At 37.2% G+C, this 19,816-nt stretch overlaps 1 protein-coding gene across 7 annotated transcripts in view; it reads left to right on the top strand.

Annotated features, from left to right (window-relative positions):
- SASH1 (SAM and SH3 domain containing 1) overlaps positions 1 to 19,816 on the top strand; it is a 535,562-nt gene that overhangs the window by 168,521 nt on the left and 347,225 nt on the right. Inside the window, exon 1 of one of the 7 annotated variants that reach the window (XM_069010415.1) lies at positions 19,734 to 19,793. The exons of the other annotated variants lie outside the window; for them this stretch is intronic. The gene's annotated coding sequence lies outside the window, so the exon portion shown is untranslated. Of the gene's footprint in view, positions 1 to 19,733; positions 19,794 to 19,816 lie in introns of those variants that run through there. 7 annotated transcript variants of the gene reach the window in all.

Here is a 19,816-nt window from a genome sequence, read left to right as displayed (position 1 = left end):
TTTAATTTGATTTATAACCAGTTACAGTCCATTCCCCACCAACCTATCTGCATTTTGTTTTTTTCCATAAAAGTGCGTTTTTGGGTAACTTTTAATAACACTGCAAACAACAGAGGACTCATTCACTGTTTGTTCATTTGATAGCTTTTAAATAATTGCATCTTTTTTTCTGAAAATATATCTAAATGCCTAATTAGAAGGCTTATTTCCTCCAGTGCTAACGGCTCTGACTGAAAGCAGCTCTTCTAATGGGTAAATCTTTGTAAGTCTTTAAACTTCTATAGTATTTATAGATGGGTGAGTCTAAAGGCACTTACTAATGGAGGGACAAGTGTAGAGAGGGAAAAATTCCTATCACAGCTCAAATATGGCAAGTATCTCCTATATTAAATTTTCTGTATATGACTTAGGAATAGGTATGTCAGTGTTCTGTTCCTGAGGGGGAATTTCCTTGGCTTTTGTGGTTGTAATAGTTCATAGTTCACACAATCAGCAGTCACATGGGGGGTGTTTTTGACTTCACCTGTCATGTAAGTGATGGAAAGTTACTGTATTTCCAGGGAATCTGTAAGGCAAATGCTGAATGTCTTACAGTAATTACAGAAAAACCTAAATATGTTTTTCTCTTAATCTTTTAAAAACTTTCATAACAATCCATGTCTTCTCATTTCAGAAATAAAATTTGAAAAGATAGCCTGTAAAACACCACTAATTTTCAAGTAGATTTTTCCCTTGTTAAGATTTTTACCTGAACGGGGTCAGACAATCAGTGTTTCTCCAGAGCAGCTAATGCTGAATTGACGCATCATGGAAAGCAAGTGTGGATATGTCGTGCAAACACAGTATGACTTTCTACCAAGATTCCCTCACTACTGCTTCCAGATGGAGATGCCATTCAATGGGCACAAACCGGGAGACTGAAGTGCCAAACACCTGAGCTCAGTGTGGTTGGTACCTGTGCATTCCCACTGTAAAAACGTCATGCCAGTTTCCCATCAGAACTGTCTGGCTCCAGCTATTTCTTTCTTTTTTCAGGGGTTAGTACTGCCCATTGCAACCTGACCCAGGGTTGTTTCCAGCTGAGGAGTCCACTCTCTGTTCTCACTTTTCATATAGGGTGTCAGAAAATACATGGGGTGAGGAGGGTGTATCCCATCATTTTTGGCATGACTCCTACCTGCAGAACTGCTGTGTGACACAGCAGCACCTTTCAGGCATGGGGTGGGATAGAAGCACTGGAGCAGGATAAGGAAAAATCAAAAAGCTGCTTATCGGATCATCTTGAAATCATTTTCTTGATGTATGGTGCATATGGATCAGTTTTGAATATTTTATGCAGAGATATCAAAACCAAATTATTTTTTGAAATTCTGTCTGGAGTTTCTTCAGTTTCTGAAAATAATTTTTGGCTTATGCATGCCAAGTACATGTGAAATGCTCTTAATGTCAATTTAGCACTGTGGTGGTGTCAGTCATTATTTCTGCTTAATACTTCTTGCTCCTGACCAAGAATTTCATTCTATCATAACATAAACCTGCTAGCTTATGTTCTGTCTGAACCTTTTCCAGCCTCATCATTTTCCAGAGTTCAAACCTCCTGTTCTGTTAGTGTGGGCCATATTCGTGGTTTCTAGCTGTGCTGCCTACCCAGTAACTGGTTTCTATGCACTATTTCCTCCTGCAGATCTGAATTTACAAGCATTTTTTGTGTAATTTGAAAAACCAGCAATCTTGTTTGTTGGGTTTCTTTTATTTACTCCTTCATGCTATTCTAAAATATTTAATGGGATCGTCTCTAGTACTGAACATTACAAAACTGCACTTTCAGCATTTTGAGAATTATTAGATAATATTAGATAATTTTAGATTGCTTAGTGTGCCAAGTGCATTATTTACTGGTATTGTCTGGTGTTGCACTATTTTATATTTAGTAGTGAATGTGATTCTTGCTGAATCAATGCAAAATTCTAAGAATATCCCAGGTTTGTAGTTACCAATTTAAAACCTCTTAAAATAGTAGAGCTAAGTATGGCTGCCAAGACTTTCATTATAGAACCACAAATGTAGTGTTTAACTGTATTCCCATCCTCTAGAAATCAAATCTTTGGCAATCTTTTCTTTCATTAAGCACGGTATTCATACTTCTTTGTTTGCCTTTGTTGCATAATGAAATGTTAGACTCCCTTCAAATTTCTTAAGTATCCTGAAATTAAGGAGTTTCTATAAAAACTAGTAGTAGTGGTTGAAGTATCTCTCCACTCATCTGCACAGAGTTTTGAGAGGTCATTATAAAAAAGAAGCAGTTTTGGTAATTCTTTTGCCTAGTCCATATCATGTATTTATACCCTTAATTTACTCACATAGTGAAAAAAAATCTTTGTGCATTCTCATGTGATGAGTACCATATTGTGCTCTTTGTAAGTTCAAGTATTACTTGAATACTTGAGCCTCATTGGCATGTCATGAAATTTTATCATTTCTATTAATAACTGAAGTTTTTACTGTTGCTAAGTATTCTCATGTTACTGTATCTAAAAGCCTTTTTCATAGTGGCTGTATACCTGCCATCTGTGATTTTATTCTGCTTGATCTTGGATCTCATTCCCATGTTTCTGATAACATCCATTCTACTAAATAATTTCCCCTTACTTTATCATTCTCCAATTTGGCATACAGCCCTTGGGGAAGTGGTGATAAAAAAGGAGAAATGTCATTGTCATCTAGTTGAAACCTATTATTTGTTCCAGTTCAGTCACTGTGTAGTTGTGCTGGAAAAAAGAACATGGCTTATTTTTAGGTTTACCAAAGCAGTAACATATTTAATATTTAGTCGTTTGCACAGAGTCTTAAATGAGTTCCTAAAAATCATGAGAGAAGCAGCTCAAAAAAAAAAAAAAAAAAAAAATCAGAAATGCAGGGATTTTTTTCAGAATGAACAATACATGAAAAATAAAATAAATTTTACCAAAGCATCCATATTTATTAGTTTAGTCAAAGAAATTACATAATCCTCTTGCAGATAGTTAAGATTTGACATAAAAATTGTATGTATCTTTTGAAACAAGCTTTTATTACCTTAAACTTCAGTGTTGTTAAATTGCTTCCATTTTCAAACCCTTTTCTAAATATGCCTGTATCAGTAGGCCAGGCATCACATCATGAATCAAAAATCATTTTGCTCCCTCTGGAAGTCAGGTGTTGATATTTTCTGAGGAGCTGTTTGCTGTGTAGTTGCTGTGCTGGAGCAAGGCTGAAGACATATTACTGTGGAGTCTGTTGTTTCTTGAACATAAATGGAACACCCCTCCAGCCTGCTGTGACGAATTTCCTGCACAGTCATGTCCTTGAATCACAAGCAATCAGTGAAGCATGGTTGCAGGAGAAGATTCTGGGAAAGAAACCTGGGGGATAACTACCTTTTATTGCTTACATTTTTTCCTCTAAAACTATAGCTCAGAAACTACAATCAACTCCACGTTAATTCTGGAAATAATGTGTATCAAACCTGCCACAGGATCTTGGGCTTCAAAAGGCACATGTCTGTAGTAATGATGTTAATCTTAAATGATACAGGAATTGTCCTACTAAATTAGAGATGCTTTCATTCTTTAATAGACACGGAATAAAAACCTACCTTCAGCTATTTTATAAGGTGACAGATGCCTCGCAAGAGAGCTGTTAGTTACTCATGCCAAAAAGCCAAACCTTTTGGATATCAAAGAGTAGATTTAGTCTAATTTTAGGCACTCCTGCAAAGAAATTAAGAAATTTCTGAGTGCTCATCAAGGCAAAAATCTCTGTGTCCCTCCTCTCTGCTGGATAAATGGAACTAACAAAAACTGATACAACAGATAATAATAGCACAGTTGGTATTCTGCACACAAAAAGGCAGTTGCATCTATTTTTGTTCCATTCCTCGAACTGGTTTTTTTATGTATACAAGAGCTGATTGAACATCTTCTTGTTCTTTTTATTTATTTTTTTTTTTTAATACCAGGTAAATTCAAGAAAGAGGTGTATCTCAGCACCCATTCCCAACACGTTTCCATTTTGATATAGACTTCCATTGGGAAAAGAAGAATTGAAAGTCAGTTTTTTATATACTGAAACTAATGTAACTGATAAGGGAAAAAAAAAAAAAAGATAGGCCCAATAGAAAACAAAATACAAGGCTAACATATATTTTTTTAGAACAGATCATTTGGGATAGAAGATTATTGTGGAAAGTAGCTTTAAAATCTAACCTGAAATACTGATACAATCTTTCCATAACCCAAATAGAAGTCTTTCAAATGCTCCTTTATTTTTATGTGCTCTTTCAAAAAACACTTGCCCAGTAGACCATAAAAATCTTGTGACATTGCAGTTTGTTAGTGTCTTAAATATTATTAATTATTTAAGCAGCTGTGTTGTCTTCTTTAAAGTAGTTATCCATCTGAATAATTGATAACATAATTGGTTGTGTTTATTTCTATTACCTAGGGGCTTGTCTATTTGCTGTTTTAACATGGCTATCTGGAAGGAGGCTACTGATAATACATAGAGCAGTTTTTAGTGCTTATTCAAGAGGATAAAATTGTATTATACTGATTTGGGGTGAAGAAATGCTATAAGTTTTTACAAAAACTATGCTATACTTGCGTCTCAGGGAGGAAATGTCACTGTGATTCACCTTGGGATATTATAATATACAGCAGGGGGTTAGGACATTTTTGCATTTCTTTCATTTTTTTTTCCAACAAAGTTGTTGACCTCTATCCCTTATGCAGTGGCTTTGTCTAACAGCACACGTAATCACAGAGCACTCGGTTTCCCACATCTCAGATCAGACAGCAGTATGCAAAGCAGCTTAAAGCCCGCAGAATGGCTGTCAAGGGATCAGAGTGGCAAACTGGTAAGGCTAGGAGGAGGGCAGTGAGGATGAAGAGGAACTTACACTGGTCTCATGATACATGTAATACATGGCAGGCATTCTTGGGTCCTTCAGACTTGGCAGATTTTTGGCTAATACTGTGAGAACATTATAAGTTGTGAATAGGATTTGCATGGGCATTGTGTAAAATTTTCCCTGGTTGTGTGGAAGGATTGGCTGTTGAGCACCCAGGCAGTGAGCTGGGTCACCCACCTGATTGCTGGGTCTCCAGTCCAAACAGTCCAGTCCATACAGTCCAGTCAAGTGCAGTGTGCTCTTAGGACAATCCCACTACTGCATTAGACACCTGCTGGAGGTGAGATGTAGCTTTTTAACTTGCTACTCTAAGCAGCAAGAACAGCAGCCTATGTAGTTGAGTTCAGCTCCACTAACAGTCACAGGCATAGAAAACATGGTGAGTGGTTCACAATTCATTCTTTGGCTTACAGAGTCTTTGACCTGGGAGTGTGTTGTACAGAAAGGAAAGGAGCTCTCTGCCTTCTCATAAAAATTGCAAGTTGTCTCAGCATGCTGTAAAAATTATTAAGAAAATTATGAAGGAAGACATTATCTCTATGGCGAGTGCTTTAATTGTGATGCTTCAGGAGGGGAGGATTTGTAGCAACAGCTTGAGACCTTTCTGATCTTCTATGTTAGATTGCACAAAATGGATATAATATTATAGTTTCTTAATACATTTTTGGGAAGATCTAAAGACTGCAAGGTCTTGAGAAGTTCTAAATGTCTATTGCTTTGTAAAGCAGTGGAGAACTTACTGCAAAAACCTTTTAATGAAGATGCTTGCTTATTTTTACATGTTAACAAAAAGCTACCACTTCTTCTTAGTAAGTGCCACTGTAGGAATTGACAAGTTTGCTCCTAAGACTCCACTTTAAGCCATTGTCATGCTGAATACATAACAATGTCTGGGCTGGTTGCCTCCCAAAACCACTTTGACAGCAAAACAAGTACCCCTTCCATTCTGTGCCATAGCAGTGGAAAATAAACATCTGGCTGTTTCTTCAGAAAATGTAAAATGCAACATCTGAGAGAGTGTCTGTATACAAGAACATTATTTTTTCAGAGAAATAGTGCTTTATCTAAGGAAAGAAAAAGACAAAAAAACTTTAAAATCACAGCGTACAGCATTAACATCTGGTTTAAAGTGTGTTAAGAGCCAACAACTCAATGTCAATTTGGTCTGACTTTACGGTATTACTTGCTTGATTATGGCTCTCACTGGGGGCTCTGAGCATTTCGATATCATCCAAAGCCCCTGAGAACAATTCAAACCAGCTGGTATTCTCTATATTACATAATTACAAAGCACGCGCCGCCGTTTGGCAGACTGAAGAGGCACTGGGGGCCCACTTCTCAAAATATTTACAGCCTTTTATTCTTCTCTAAACAATCATTTGCATAGTAAAAGTGATATACAGCACACAAATGTGGGTTTACTTTATTTCCACTTTCTCAAACTTACCTGGAAGTGGCTGTGTTTAGCAGTGAGTAGGCAGAAGTGAGATGCAGCCAGCAGGGATAAAGGCTGTAATAATTTCAGGAAAAGCTTCCTGTTGACTTGGTCAGTGAAAGATGGTGAATCTCTCAAAGAAAACCTGAAAGATGTATAAATATTTTGCCTATGTAAAAGCATATAGTGAAATTTCTGCCCGGGAAGTGGAGAAGTTAAGAAACTAGGAGAAGCTGCTGCAAGCTGATCATGATAGGGTTCCTAATGTGTAGATGAGATGCAGTGGCTGCATCTTGTTAAGAGATGTGTGGGTGTGCATCTTTAAGTAACATATTTTTGATTGTGAGATTGGTTTTTTTCCATGGTCAAGTTGCTAAAATTCTGTTTTATCCAAAGTGAAAAAAAAGCTGTGGAAGCTATCAATAGCTGAGATGCTGCGGGAAAAAATAAAGGGGAAAAAAAAAATCTGTTGGAATTTCTATCCTTATGTATCAGTCTGATACATTTAAAGTTGCAAAGGGGAAGGCAAATGTTTAATAGTTAACTGTATATTTTCTCACAACCACACCAAGAAAATACATATATTTCTTGTATATACACAACTTTTAAATTACAAACCTCTGTCTGATTTTTGCACGCACAACTTCCTATCATGCTATGTAGGAGGAGGCAACTTCCCATCATGCTATGAAGGCATCTCACATTGTGGCTAAATTCCTTTAAAGCCCCAAGTTCTTTTCACGTTTTCTCTTATTAAATTCACATTGGTACAAGGGAATCATATATAGCAATGTTAAACTATTGATTAATGAAGATTTAAAGGTTTTTGTGCTGTGTAGTACAGGTTTTTTTCTCTTTTGTAATGGCTTTATTGAAGAGATCATTAAAAATTATATTGCGTTTAGTGCTAAACCCAAGATCCCTTGTCTTTTTATCCACAAAACTTAAAATCTGATTTGAACCAAACCTTTAGATCTTATAAAATGGTTTTGGGGAGGAAAAAATACCAGCTGAAAGTGAGCATAGGCAAATTATTAGAGACACTATAGGGAACCTGGTATTTACATACTGTCCAGGATCTGAATGGTGGATCATTGATATGAACAGATACGATTAGCTGTAAATCTCTACAACCCTGTGGGGGGTGTTATCATTCAATTTCCACACAGCAAGGGTTACTGAAACTAATTTTTGGTGTCTATTTGTTTCCCACTTTCAAGATGTTTTATTGTATTGCATAATTTGGACTACAAGTGAAGGTATTGTAAGTGCAGAAGCAAACTGAGAAATGTAGTGGCATTCTGAGTGGGCTGCTGTAAGTGCCTTGCTGAGCACAGTGACACAGTGTGGCAAGTGTCACTGTGTAAACCTGCGCACCACAAACCTTACTGAATGCTGAACTATATTTTGCTGTCTGGTCCACTGCAGAATTTGACTGAATGCCAGTGAGTTTCACAGCCAGCTTCCTAATGCAGGGCAAATAAAGGATGCTGCTGTCACAGGGAACAATGAGAGGACACAATGTCATATTAAATTACCAGAATAAGCAGACCATTGGATCACCCATTGCACTATTTTTGAATTTAGGCATACCACCAGAGTATCTGCCACAGGAGATGCTAGAAAATTTATTTTAAGCCTGCTGAGCAGCTGGAGATGAATTTGTGTGAGAAAATACCTGACTGCATTTTAATGTATGCTGTTTTCAAGTGCTGCATGAATGCTCTAATAGGAAACCATACCACCAACTGTTGTTTTATAATTCTGCTTGTCCTTTGACTCTCATTCTTTATGATTCTGCTGATTTTACCTTGCAAGCTTTCCTGAGCAGATACATCATCACAGAGGAAAAGGTGAATTATAGGGAAAAAAAGGTTCACTTATGACAAAAGTGATCAATTAGCCAACAAAAAACCACTCTTCAGAACCACATACTTATAAACAAGGAAGATTTGCTTGGGAATTTGAAGCCTGGGGTGGGCAGCCTTTTCTAGAGTGAGCATGAAATAGAGAAGTTCAGGATCTTGCAAGGCTTCAACAAGGCAAAAAGAAGGATCACAACACTGTGCTTCAAGAGAACAGGCTCTTACATGTTGATGGATCTTTTTGGAATAACACCATGAGAATATGGCCCTGGAGAGAAGATGGGTCCAGGAGAGCAGGTTGATTTTCCAGAATCTCCACTTTCAAACTTGGTAGTGGTCCAGTCTTATATGCAGGAAGTGAGGCAATGTTAGCAAGAAACTTGTGTGGATGAACAAGGAAGTTGTGACAGAAGCCAAATATAATAAAAGAAGGTAGCAGCCAAGAGGTGGAAACAGGGGTGGATGACTGAGCAGGGATATAGAGGCATCATCAAGTGCACAAATCCATCTGATTTAGGAAAGCCAAAACCATGTAAAAAATGGATGCTGATATAGCTTATCTAAAGGCTTATCTCTGGGGTCTCACAGACTAATTTCTGTTCAGAAGGGGATCTGTTTATCCTGGAATATGTTATCCTAATAATAGCCGCAAAGAACAGAAGGAAATCCAGATATTTATTTAGTTAGTTAGTTATTTATTGCCCCTAAATAAATGAAGTAACAAGTACACGATTGACCTCTTTATGAGAAAAATCCAATGTGTTTGTGAAGAACTGCAACCTATGGGAAGGACTCACACTGGAGGAGTCTGTGCAGGACTATCTCCTGTGGGAGGGACCCCATGCTGTAGCTGGGCAAGGGCTCCTCTTTCTGAGAAGAAAGCAAGCGCATTAATAATATGTGGTGAACTGATTGTAACCCTCAGTCTCCTTGCCAGCATGGCAGTACAAAAAGAAAGAAAAGAAAGCTCTGTGCAAGCCCTGCTCAGCAATAAAAAAAAAATCTCTGTATTATCGACACTGTGTTCTGCACAAATCCAGAGCAAAGTTTTATACTAGCCACTGTGAAGAAAATTAACTCTACCCCGGCCAAAACCAGCACACCTCCATTACCCATCTGCCTACATTGTTGTGGGGGAGGAGGTTGAGAACCTGGCACCTAGCCAGGATCAAACCACCACACAGTGTAAGAACATTTAATAATGGAAGTCTGATTTCTACTAGTAAGATGCCTTGAAGAAGGCTGCACATCGTTTTCTAACCAGGCAATGGATCCTTCCATGTTGCTGCTAGAAGGTTGTTGTGGATTGAACACTCACCTTCCTGAATGGGCTCTCATCTGAGCAGCAAAGTATCGGCTTTGCCTTTCACCCTGACACTTCAGATTGTAGAAGATTAAATGCCTGTAGATTAAAAAAGGATGTTAGACAAGAGTCCTATTTAAAACAGGTTTCTGTCTACTTGCTTGTAGGTTTTGCTCAACAGTCAGTGTGGCTTTCAAACTGACAGACCTTCTCTTCGTCACATTTCCAAAATAGTATTCCTTTGCATTCTGACTTCTTTTAACACTTCTGCTCCTTCTCCAGCAACATCAGTATAGGTGTGACACCTGGTTCCACCCTGTGTAATTATGTTGTCGTTTACGGAAACTGGAAAAGGCAGTGGGAGCTGGAAGCCTGTCTGTCTTGATACAGATAAACCTTACTAGTAGTTAGTGAAGGCTGACTGAAAATTCCATTAATTACATACAAGTATTTTTGTCTTTACAAATCTAAGATATTTTACAGTCTATTCTGTGTTTTAATTACTTCTGAAACAGAAACTTCAATGAAAAGTAGCCATAATTTTCTTTAGTGATACAGGCAGAGTAGATAATGAGTTACATGTAGAACAGACAACATACCTCTCCAAACTTACATAAAATAGTATTTCTGCTTTGTTCTTTGCTAAGTTTAAATCCATTTTTTAGCTAGCAGATTCAATAATCTGTGTGATGCTACTACATCATTTCATTATATTTAATGATTGCATTCAATACTGTTATTAAAGTGCAACAAAAAGAACAGTATTGTGAAAAAGCAACAATATCCCCTGTGACAGCTCAAATCAGTAAGTAACCTTTATTCTGTTGAAATATACATCACATCCTGATGTATCCTGATGTAAAAGTCTGTTGAACAGACTTTTCACCTGTTATGGGAGAATAGGCCTTTCACAGACGGTTCAATTTGTTCTCCTGGCTTTAATAATTATATTTATTGGGTACTAATTTTTTTCCTTTGTAAAAACATGCATAATAATTTTTGTGTCTATGTATATTAAGTTGAATTCTCTAATTTCTCAGTTCTTTAAAACTGCACTTTAAAAGTCTGTGCATCTTGAAACAGGAAAAGAAGTTATTTTGTGCACAACTAGTGTTAAGATACTCAAGGTGGATAATGCAGCTTGTGTTCTTCTGAATAGCATTTGTGCAACCTTTAAAATGTTTGGTATGCCATTGTATTAAATCATGATTGAAACCTTATTTGCTGAGAGTTTCTAAGAAATACTACTTTAAAATTTGTCTTAAGCCATTGAAAGTGATAGCTCTTTAAAATGCATGTCAGCTAGCATTTCACTACTTGAAAAAAGAAAAAGAACCTAAAGCTTAATGAAGCAAATGCATCAATTAGATAATTAGCTTAAAAAGCAAAAGGGAATTTCATGTCACTTTTAGTTACTGAACCTTAGGATGTCTTACTAATTTACACATTAGATTTTTCTCATAAAGAGGTCAATCATGCACTTGTTACTTCACTTACGAAGACGGTAAAAATAGAAGACATGAAAAAGGAAATTTTTAAAACCTGGAGAATTGTGCCTACTGTGAACAAATAGTTTGCTCTAAAATAGGTCATATATATGAAATTTAAATGTTAATTAATAAAATCACACTTAATTCAGTTGCAGGAAGAACTTAAGTAAGAATAGTGCACAGAGAGAGTATTATATCTTGAATGCTATGTTGCAGAACTGATTATTTTTATAGCAGAACATTTTAGTTCCCCTCTCTTAGAAGCTGATTAGGGAGGCAGTTTCCAGCCTTTCTTTCTCTGTCTCTGTTTTATGGGATTCAAACATGATTTCCCTGTCATGACTTTGCTTACTGCTGGGTGAGGCAAGTGAAAAGGGTTCCTGCAACTGTGTGCTGCTTTTTAAACTGATGTGACCTCCTTTAAAACAGTCAGTAATCCATATCCTTTACTAAAAAGCACCTAATACCTCCCCCTTCCTGTGAAATAGATATGCTGGTTTTTTGATGGGTGACGGCTGTTCTTTTTCATACACAATATTTTTCAGCTTCAGTGTTCTAAGAAACTCGTGCAAGACTATGTTGGAAATGAAGCAAATAAATTTTTTCAGTTTCATCTATTTTGTAGTACTATCATGTAACCCAGGAAGAGCCAAAGAAAGAAGCATCAGTATGGAAATGTGGTATTTTTAATATGAAATTACTGAGAAACATTGCTTATATAACTTCTTCTTGCAGACCTTTGATATACTCCTTAACTTGTGTGTCCTTAATTTTCATGAGGATTTTATAATCAAGCACTCTATCTGTGCTGATACAGTGCTTGATGCTGTCATTGGAAACTTCTTTTGGATCACACTTGTGTAACTTCTAGACTTCAGTTGCTGCTTTCTCACATTGATTAATATCCAACAAAAATAGCTAATGAAAGAGATTTTACCTCGTCAAAATCCTGCCCTTGTATTGTGATACTTTGTATGCAACATCTACTCTTGGAAACTGATTGAAAACTGACTTTTCTTTAAAAACCTAGGTCTTACCTATTTTTCTAAGGAAGGGATTTTCAGAGGTTTGCTAATTCTTCTAGGTTCTGTTAAAATCCCAGATTAAGCCTTGATTCATTTGGCTGTTGACTGCACAGTTCTTTTTCCATTATACTGTTAGGCTCTAAGTTCAAATAAATTAAATTGTGTTTAACTTGATTTTATGGCTATCTTTCTTAGAGGTACTTGTAAGGGCTTTTAAAATTCAATTTATAACAATTCTCAAAGCTTAACTCTAACTCAAAATTGTAAATTCCTCAGACTGACTAAAAAACTGAGTCACAGGAAAAGCTTACCATCAGGCTGTTCTATAAGTCAGTTTTCTGTATGTAAGGTGCCAACCTGGCTGTTTTTGGGATGTATCTGCACAGCCACTCTAAGCCAACTCAGGGCTTCTGTGCCACAGCAGAGAAGCAATAGAAAAGCAAGAATTTGCTTGACTGTATCAAATTTCTGTATGAACCCTTGTAAGCCTATTTGCAACCAAATCACAATTTTTGACAATAAATCCTTATAAAATAGACCAATATGCTTCAAAAGTCAGTTTGTAGTTCCATATAGCATGAGGCAGTGTGCTTGAATCAAGGTCACTCAGATGCTATCACTCTATTTCAGTTCCCCATTTTACCTTTGCTTTCACCTCTTTTCCCTCCTTCATTTTCTACATCATGGTTCAACTACAGACCAGAAAGCTCGAGCACACTCTGTAAGCCTGCACAGCTGCTGCTTGGCCTCCCTTCTGCCTAGGGACCTCTCCTCTCCACACCTGCTTTTACTGTACTGCCAATCTGCATAGGCCAACAGGCACGGAAGTGGCTGGAACATGCTTGAAGAAGTTCAATTAAGCTTTCTTAATAATTTCTGTCCTTCTTCCCAGTTTCTCTTTATTTGTGCCAGATTGGCTTCACCTGCAATCTTACTAGGCCTGGAAATGGCTTTTATCTAAGCAACGTTGCTGAGTGTGTCTAATTTCTCACCCCATTGGCCTGCCAGCTCCAATGGACTGGCTAAATAGTTGTGGACCTTCAGCACCAAAGGACAAGAGGGCAATATTTTCCTGCACAGCTATAAAACCACTTCATCAAAGCTTTAAGAATTGTGGAATTTTATTGTACTCGCATGCATGATATCATCTGAGCATTTCATAATATTGGTACTAAAAAGTAAGAATCATGATGCTGCAAATTCGGTGATGCTCTGAAAATATTTGGGTTACATTTTAGGAGTTGGGGGTATCTGTCTTTCGTCACTAACACTGTTGTCTTCTAGACCATCTTGGTGTCACTGTGGACATGAGGCCACTCCTCTGGGAGATTTCTGTGTTCTGTTACCAGCTCTTCCTGCAGCTTTTGAGTGCTTTCTCATCAGTGATCCCCCAGCTTCTCTCCAGGTCTATCCAGCAGCCCCTGACCCCACACCTGGCATTCTGCTGGTACAAGTTCCTTTTTCTGGTGTGCACAAGCCATGCTTCCAGTACAGTCCTCATGCTGGGCTCAGCTTGGGATGGGTTTGGCATAACAAAATGTAATGGCATAGCAAAGGGCCAGGCCACATATAGGACTACAGAATGAGACACAGGTCAGGTACCAGTTCCACAGTAACAGTAATATGTAATGTCCTTGATAATAGTAACAGGTTTCAGTTTATTGCTGTTCCAGGAAGAGGCTTCAAGCAACTGAGTTCATTCCTGACCCATTGTCTATTATATGTATCCTCCTTATCTTCCCAGAATGATGAGTTATCTTGAAAGTGGAAGTATTTCAGGGAAAAAGGATATTAGAGGAGTTCATCAAGTGAACAATCTTATTTAATATTCTCTTTAATGACCTTGACTCACAAATGAAATGTACTGATATAACGGAGATGGGGTCAATCTCAATGCAGAGGAGGACTTGAATAACAAGTAGGATGAACTGGGTAATATGAAGAGCTGAAATGAATAAAAATAGATGGATTTTAATAGTACAAGAGACAAAGCCATGTATCAGAAGCAAATAATAATTTCTTCTATATTCTGAGCACTCATAATTTAAATAAAATAGACTTAAGTGCATTAAGCATTCATAGGATGTTTATGAAATACTGATGAGATTTTGCTGTGCAAAACATGCAATAGCAAAAAAATATAAGGTATTTCTAGTCCTTGTACTGAGTAGTATCAACTATTTAAAATGTTGATGGAGTTCCTTCTGAAATGCCATGAACGTGTGTGTCTTCAAAAAGCATAAAAATTATATTGAAATCACTGTAAATAAGGACTAAGATTGCAAGTTATCAAGGAAATTATGTTTGTTAAGAACAAACAGGTGTCAGCCAGTTGAGTATCGTGTTTAAGTTTCTTTGTAACAGGAGAATTTGCATGGTATTGCCTCTCCCAGCTTCCCTCTTCTTCAGAGGATCTGAGTCTCCCTGGTTTGGGAAAAGCAATGTTTATGTCCTGGAGTTTCATTATGTCATTCTAAAAAGAAGCTTGCTCTTCTGTGTTAGTTCCTCTGAGTTGAATTTTGCCATAGTACAGGCTGATTCAAGGCAATACCTTTCTGTCCACGTTTTTTTTTTCCCTAGCTGCAACAAGTGTTTGGATTATGACAGAAAATGCATAAGCATGTTGATAATGATAACATCTGTGTACAGTGACAGAATCTTTCAGCTGAAGACACCTTTCAAATTTTTCATAATGTTTGATTCTCAAATTCCCACTGTTCTCTTTCTGAGAATTTCCAAGTATTTGCTCTCAAGGAACTCTAATTACTTTGATAGTTACCAGATATAATGTTGGTTATTTTCTAAGTTCTCATTAAAGACCATTTCAAAGACTTCAGAAAACAGGCATCTAATTATTACAAGTGCCTCCATCTGAACTAAAAAAGGTTAGTGGTTTTACTAGATCCAGTAGGATTCATGAGAATGAGAGTCCCTAGACAGTTCTCAGAAAGGTAATAATTCAGTTACTATCAGAGTTTTAATAGATACCAATTCAGTTTCCACAAGCACTTTTCTATCACTCTCCTAGATATTCATACCTTAGGTTTCAGGACAAGAAACTGAGGGATTTACCTTAGAGACAACAAGCATTATTACATTTCTCCGTCAGCATTAGAAAATACACACATTTTTTTGCTGACCTTTATTGTGCTTCAGAAAGGACAAGATGTCCAAACTCAGCTGAGGTATACCTTTGTGTTCCTGTACTTTTAAATATACCCATATCCTACTTCTCTGAAGTTTTGGGGCTTGAGCAGAAGAAACATTCTTTTCCTAGCATGTTCCATTTTCCCAGATTCTTAAAGTCTGCAAGAAAAAATACTGAGAATTACAGCAGGAAAATACTGTATTTAATAATTTGACTCTCATTATTCCCTGAACCTCGATATTTTACAGATAGGAGACTTATTTTAAAAACAAATTTCTTTTCCAACATTTCCTATTAGCAATTACAGTGGGCCCATAGAGTTGGCACGTATTGACAGCTTACGCATCTGGAATCCTTATGTGTTCATTTTTCCTTTGCATGCTCTGGCTTTCAGGTCAAAAGTAGTATTCCCCATCCTCTAAGTTTGGTTGGAATTTAAAAAAAAAAGAAATCTACCTGTGTCTGTTCTACAATTTTCCCAACTGGACTAGTTTGCTGCAACTTTGGTTGACACAACCAAATTAATGCAACAGTTACTACTAAAGAGAAAAAATGCAGCTAGCAGGTACTGCTAACCACTGTCCACTACATTCAATCTGTATACCTAAAATATTTCTGAATGCATGTAATGCTTCATGAAAGTTACCCCTGCTCCCTTAAAGACTAGGGCCACTTCTTGGGCAAAGAATGTTCCAATGCCTTCAGTTTGCTGCTTGGCTTCTCTGTTTTCAGTGCATTTTTACACTCAGCACTTGAAGGGAAGAGAAGAAGAAAAATACAGGTTATTCAATAAATGGTATTATTGTATCCTCACAATCTGTGTCTCCCGGTCTCTGCTCTCCCAGATTTCTCCACTAGGACTTAAGCATTCACTATCTTCCCAACTGAGCAGAAGTTAGCTGCTGCTGGGACTGTCATTGAGTTCTGGATGCCTATCTGATTTCAGCTATTTAAAATAGGCAAAATGCTCTTTCTACCTCTGCTTTCAGAAAAAAAGCAGACGCTTATATGAGTCTTACTATTCTACCAAGGTGATATATAAGAATTTCATTCCCTTTTAAAGCATAGTCAAAACATTTAAACATACAATGCTAAAATATTCAGTCATATTTAAAGATATTCAAAAGAGAAGAAATAAAAAAAGAAACCAAAAAAAACCCCATCAAAAAACCCCGCCAAACCAACCAAAAAGTCCATCCTTTTTCCTCATTTCTATTTTTTACTCCAAGATATACAGTATGACCTACTATACAGGATTATAGAACACATTAGTGAAGGAAATACCTTTCCTTGTTCTGTATGCTTTCTAACAGGAGAATATCTAGAACAATTTGTTAAACAATTATTAAAAATACTCCAGATATATAGTCAACTGAAGGAAAAAATCAAAGGAGAATGAAATGAGTCCCATAGGAAGACCTAATTAGCAAAACATGAGGTGTTCATGTATTAAAAATACAGGTACTGTCTGGTACTCTGCTTTGAATGAAAGTTTGTTAGGCTGCTCTAGATTATCTAATAGGGGAAGTTGCTGAAGTATGAGAAATGTGTAGTCCTTCTTAAGCATAGTTGTACTCTTGACCTTTGTTAAAGTGTGTCTTCTCCCAGTAAGAGCTGTTCCCAGCAAGTAGTGGTGACTGAACGTGTGACAGAAAATAAAGGAATTTCTTGACTTAGGTGGTATAAAATCTGATGGGCAAAAAGAACTGATTTTTTTTTTTTTTTGCTGTAGTTCTCTTTGCATCAAGCATATCTGGGAATTTTGAGTCCCTCTCCTGACTTTAAAAAACATAAAGCCCCAATAGTTGTTACTCACTGAGAATGTATCAGATTATCTACTGCCATTTTAATTACTTTTCTCCTTTATTTTTTCATAGGTTTAATACCCCACTCACAAACAGTTTTTAACTCAAAATACCCCCTTGTAGCTATTCCACCTTCAGGTAGATGATTACCTGGAATGATTACCACCTATGACTGCCAGTTCCAATGAAGAAAATATTGGGTGGGGTTTTTTTCTTCTTTCTCTTGCATGCTGCTCCAAAAAAACACTGACACCTGGTACTTTAGCCTTTACACACAACAGTTGCCATGGGAATCTGAAAGTTTACCCCCAGGCCCTTTACAAAAGTGCACCTTCCTTGTGGCAAAGGTGTTTCTATGGTAACATTTTACTGGAGGCCGTAGAATTTACACAGGATGTGCCATAAGGCTTCTTTTGCACATTATCTCTCTTAAATATGTCAATATAGGTTTAGCTACGTAAAGGCAGGAAGCAGTAAGAAGAAATGTTTCCCTTGCTGACTAGACTCTCTACGAGTTACTGAACACAATTCATCAGAATTTTACTTTACTCCATGTTTTTATACTGTGCTCTTTCTTTTTTTCCAATGGAGTGTCCTGTTTTTCAGTGGTAGTCACTGTATGAATAATATGGGCTGATTGTATTATCTTCAAAGTACATACTGTATCAGTGTTGTTTCTAGTTCTTCTTTAATTAACCCAATAAGACTTTTGATTTCCAAGAAGATGTCATTGATGTTTTTCAACTTCCTAGGATGTTTTGGTGTTTGTAAGGAAGTTGCTATCTGTAGTAAATGCACAAGACTGAGGGGTTAAATATGGGGGTTTATTGTTTCTTTTCATTCACTATAGATCATTGTCACCTCTGATAATGCGTTTCACCTTAAAAAATGAGATGACACTTCCTAAATTAAAATGGTCCATGTTTTCTCGCAGAGAGTCATCCATTGATGTCAGCTTCCATTTACAGCAGAGTCTGAGCAAGCAGCAGCATTCTTGCCTCGTAATAAATAATTTTGGGTTATCATCATTGTTTTATTATTGTGCTATCAGTCTTTATTCCTATCCATCAGTGAAGGGGTCCTTATTGTTGCCAGGTATTTGGGCCCATTTTGTTTCACTGCCTGTTTTAAAACGCTGGTCCTGGCTTTGCATCAGCTGTTGCTTTGCTTTAACTATTGGGACCAGCTACAATCTGGGTTATTATTAATGTCCATCATTCTCTGCTGGCAAGGTACAAACAAAGGTTTCAGCCAACACCGTGCTACTTTAACAGGGGTCTTAATTAGATCTTCTTCCTTGGCCAGGGGAAGGTGGAGAAAATGAGATGAGCTAACAGAATTAGGACAAATAAAAGCATTTTGTGGATGCATTTCTGACAAATTAGCTCAGACTGCAAATAGAGATTGATCTGTTTGGGTGAAATGAATTGGTTTTCAGGAATGTAAGGATCAGACATTTCAAGTTTAAGGTGAGGGAGGGTCACCAATGTTTAGAACCAAGGTTAGCTTTCTTCTGGCATTAACCCTAAACTGAAAATTCTGTCTAAAGTTAGCACTCTGGAAGCTTCGTCCATAAAAAGCCTTCTTGGGTAAGGAGCAGCTGTTCTCACGTAGAAGCTGGATAAAATGCAAATTCTGAAAGTGAGAAACAAACTGAGTCACACCCTATAGAATTAATACCTTAAATGCCTGCCACCTTAAACATTCTGCCATAACAGAGGAGGGTGCCAGCCTCCCTTGTGCTCTCTTGCCCGGAACACTGCAGTGTCTTATTCGCTCCTGGTGCGCTTGGATTTACATCCACTTGAGATGAGTTTGCTCAAACTAAATACACTGAGTTGTTTGCCAGTGTATGATTAATGCTAATTTTTATCTTTGTCATGAAGAAGCAAAAAGAGGCAAGAGGAGATTTTTTCTATCTGACCTATTGGCATCTAGAGTATTTAATTCAGACAGCATCACTTTATTTGCTTTGTAACATAGGCATCATACAATTAAAAGCTTTAGATGTGAAAAATTCATGCACACATGACTTTATCTGGCATTAAATCTTCTACTTGGAATAATTAGCAATTAAATAAAATAGGAAGCCATATTTTCAGTAGGGGCTCAGAAAGGAATCTTAAATTATTCAGATACTTTTTAATAGGTATTCATTGCCACACATGAGTTAGGTGACTGTGCACAATTTGATCTGTATTGTACCGTTTGGTGCTCAGTTTCAGATTGACTCCAAACTGGAACATTTGTTTACTTAGCTAGATTTCTTAGAAATGGGTTTTGCCAAGAGTTTAAGCAAGCCAAATCTTTACAGCTGCTATTTGCTAGAGATTCTTCCTAGGGGAAAATCTGCCAGAACCCAAAAGTTAAAGCTTTAAGCCAGTTTATGGGAAGGGGGATGAGAAATTCTCTCTGTGATGCTGCCTGTCCCCTCTCCTCTTTGGTTAATTTCCATCCATGTATCTTTACGTTTCTGAAATAAATAATTTCTGTCTTCAAAATAATCAGTTGAACCCTTTTGTAATTGAATTGTGCCCAGCCAAATGAAGTCACTTAATTCTAGTATCTTGGCCAAATCAAATTAATTAATGCTGGCCTCCACTCCTTCCTCAGGTCTTCTCTGCTGTTACACGAAACTGCACCCTGGATATGTAGCAGGCCTTCAGGGCACCGTTTATTTCTCTTTACTTAAGCCTGCTGCCCCCTCTTCTCAGCAGTTCAGAAACTATTTAATACTGCATTTCTGTGCCCAGGAAGAAGGATGAGGCACAAAGGTTAGTATAAACCTTGTTCTCAT

The sequence above is a fragment of the Aphelocoma coerulescens genome, chromosome 3 (genome assembly GCF_041296385.1).
Source record: "Aphelocoma coerulescens isolate FSJ_1873_10779 chromosome 3, UR_Acoe_1.0, whole genome shotgun sequence".
NCBI classification, from domain to species: domain Eukaryota; kingdom Metazoa; phylum Chordata; class Aves; order Passeriformes; family Corvidae; genus Aphelocoma; species Aphelocoma coerulescens.
The sequence above is the reverse complement of the archived record's forward strand: the minus strand, read 5'-3'. Positions and strand labels throughout refer to the sequence as shown.